Genomic DNA, 3370 nt, shown 5'->3' with positions numbered 1-3370 from the left:
ATGTATAAATCTTTTTTTTTTTTTTTTGATATCTCACTTGAATCAGATTTGTCATTACACAAAGTATAGTTTAAGGAACTGAACTATTGTTTTGTCGTACACCTTTTAGCAAACCTTGTTATTAATATAGTTGGAAATGCCTTTAATTCCACTCATAAGTACCTGCAGCTTTAACAGCACCTTCAGAGGCTTCTGTGAGGGAAAAATGATCACGGTTACTAAAAATACAGGAGCCATTCAGTCACAGTTGACATTTGAAAATTACAGACAAATCTGACAATTGACAACAACAGGCCTTTATCAAAGAAACTTGCAAGTAGGTAACCCCTCAGGGGCTTCCTGGGGTTAAGTGTCGTCCCACAGGACATGTAGCCAGGAGGAACCAGGAGTCAAGCCATTGACTGTGTGGACTTCTCTACCAACTGAGTGTGATATTATCAAACCTTGCACAAATACGTAGCATTATAATACTTTGTTTAAAATGAAGCTAAAGCTAAAATCCTGGGGATTCTTTCCCAGGAGATACAGTACGTGTAATGCTTCTACGTTGAATTATAGCTCAGCTTTGTTTTAGTTAACAGAAACAAAAAACTGCTTACATTTTGTTTATTGTTATATATTCAGTTTGTGCGTAACTGTCCTTGGATCAAATATATGATCAGTATGCTCATTCGTTATTCTGATTGTTGCCTGGATGACTTCTTCCACAGAAACCAGGGGTGACCTGACTCCTGCACCATTCCAATAATCTGCTCTGACTGGTGTTCAGTAGGTGAACCAGTGCTCTACGTCATCCTCAGTGTGTTGGCAGCAGACTCTGGACTTTGTGTCTCAGGCAGGAATCACACAATGCAGCATTGAAGAAGAATGAATAGTTATTTCAACAGTTGCCTGTCATAAAAGTTTCGATCCTTTACCATCATAAAGAGCTACTGTGGGGTGAACAGCCCATTGCTGGTTCTATAAACATCAGGCAGTAAGAGATGAGCAAGAGAGAGCAGGAGAGTTTAAATTCAGCTGTCCAGCAACAGTGTCTGATGTTGGACAGCTGTGTCTGACTGCTTACTATTGCCTTTAAATATGCTGGATCTTTCTTTGTCATCGTACCACTACTCTGGTTTCACTGTAAGAAGAGATACTGTGATCTGCAAAACAGAGAACAAAAAAGAGGTCACCAGCAGTGGCTTTATTGCTACGTCACTTCTAATATTACAATGCACTCACTATTCAGCAGGTATCCACTACTCCAAAACATACACCCCCTCCTCAGAACACATCATCCAGTCTTGAATAAAATTTTAATGTTGGCGTAAAGTTGATTTTGCACGGCGCTTTGTCTTAAACAACAGATGTCCCACACTGCTCTGTGTGTGCTGTCATCCATTGATGAAGCACTGAACCCTTCAGCTTTATCTTTGAAAATCTCTTTAGAGTCTGCGTCTCCTCAAAGCTTGTGTTTATAAGCACAAAATCTACATTGGCATGTCAAAAGTTGTCATGAACTCATTTGGAAGAACTTGAGTTAAGGAGCTGACTCGTGTCATGTTTAGTTTGCAGTTATTGTACCATGTAGTGTTTAGCATAGTTCGTGACATATTTTTTTAAACAGAGCTCAGAATCTGCACAGGCGCTTGATGGGTTCAACTTTGGCACTGTAATTATCCTTCCTAATGTGTGAAATGATGTGCATACACTGACTTATATCACACTAACTGCTCAGACTTCTTCCATACAAAGATGAGATAAGCTTCATGTAATTACTTTTCTAGCAAAGGGCTTAGCAAAAATCCTCAAAATGTTCAAACAAAGAAGTTTCTTATCTACATGCTTCATGTCCTGTGCCTTAAGGCAACAGTCAGTCATATTTCATTGTATTTTCCTGCAGGGGGAACACATTGACCTGTCTTGGCTTTCACACTCCCTCTCATTTGAGTGAGTTGACATCTGCAGCAGAAGTTGGACGTCAGCATACCGTTCTCACACATCAAAGGTGGGCTAAAGTGAATCCATACGCTGAGCTTCCATTGTATGCTGTTCACATGATCAGACCTTTTTCTATTTATTTGAACTGTTCCTTGGTTCAAACTATATGTTGTGAGGTGTGATCTCACTCACTCTGCCAGGTACCTAAAAACACAATAGGGACAATTTAATAATTATTGCTAATCATACTGGATCTGCCAGTCAGAGGCTCTAAGAGAATTTATTTTCCCTTTGAGGCGGCTGCTTGATGTTCCTTCCTACACAGAAATAGACAGGGAAATACAAATAATAATCCTCTCTCTACTGTGTCACCTGAGCCACACAGTCATTACTGACGTTAGTATTTCGTACATACAATTGATGCATAACATCAATTGGTATGTGATGTGTGTTACACACACAAAGTACAAACCAATTACCAGCACTTCGACCTGGCAGTTACTGTAGGTGGAATAATGAATAATCATTTCTGATAAAGATAAATAAGCTTAAGGGTGTACTGAACAGTGGCAGCTGTGGCTGAAGTCTATTTACTCACTTTGAGAGAAATGTTTGCTGGAGAGAGTTTTCTTTATTGTCATGATGTACTTGTTTATCTGGAAATGTCACAGAGGTGTTAGATTTGAGCCGAGCTCTGAGAGCCACTATAAACATAACAAATGAAGCAAGCACGAACAGCACTGTATTCATAAAGTGGAAAATGATTTCTTTGAATATAATAAAATGATAAACACAGATCTACAAATTGCGCCACAGAGACCTTTTAAAGAAATAAAGGTCCATGTAGGTAGGTGTAGCTCCATGTTTTTGCATAAAAATGAAAACAGATCTAAAACCAGCAAACCAATAATATTAATAATAAAGATAATAGATTACTGTAGCTTTTGATGAACCCCGTATTCTTTTCAAAGCGGCTTGGCCGCTGCTGCTCTTTTCTCTGGTAGCGTGCTGCCAGGAAACAGGAATTGTATTCTAGCTCAACCCTGTCATTATGTGACTGGGGTGTGGGGAGTAGTGTTTACCAACAGCTGGCAGACATGACTAGAGAGAAAGTGACACGCACTATCCAACACATCCCAGGCTTGTCTGTCACCATTATAGGTTAAAGTGTTTGAGTGCTGGACCCAATTGCTAACATCTGCTTTTAAAAAACCAATAGTTATCAATATAGTAAAAATGTTGTGGTAAACAGTCATCAGGCACCATCACACTAGTCTTGCATTTCCAAAAGGCTTCATCATTTTTTTATGGATCCATACTGAAATACTTTATTGCCCACTTGACGTAGGTAATGAAAATGAACAATGGTTTCTACAGCAGCCATGTGGTGAAAATGCACAGTGAAAGTGAGTGAAATAAATCTTTATCACAGTCCTGACCCAGTTGT

General features: G+C 39.2%; 1 long non-coding RNA gene across 2 annotated transcripts; it reads right to left on the bottom strand.

The window, feature by feature from the left end:
• Positions 1-251: 251 nt before the first annotated feature.
• On the bottom strand, positions 252-2957 carry LOC137099950 (uncharacterized). 2 transcript variants are annotated; one of them, XR_010910830.1, is made up of 4 exons: positions 2860-2957; positions 2522-2579; positions 1901-2127; positions 252-1145 (listed from the first exon to the last, which is right to left on the bottom strand). It is a non-coding gene; the product is annotated as an uncharacterized lncRNA (long non-coding RNA). The 2 variants fall into 2 exon arrangements; XR_010910829.1 differs by having other exon boundaries at positions 254-2127.
• Positions 2958-3370: the final 413 nt, after the last annotated feature.

The sequence above is a fragment of the Channa argus genome, chromosome 15, assembly GCF_033026475.1.
Source record: "Channa argus isolate prfri chromosome 15, Channa argus male v1.0, whole genome shotgun sequence".
Lineage (NCBI taxonomy): Eukaryota > Metazoa > Chordata > Actinopteri > Anabantiformes > Channidae > Channa > Channa argus.
The sequence above is the reverse complement of the archived record's forward strand: the minus strand, read 5'-3'. Positions and strand labels throughout refer to the sequence as shown.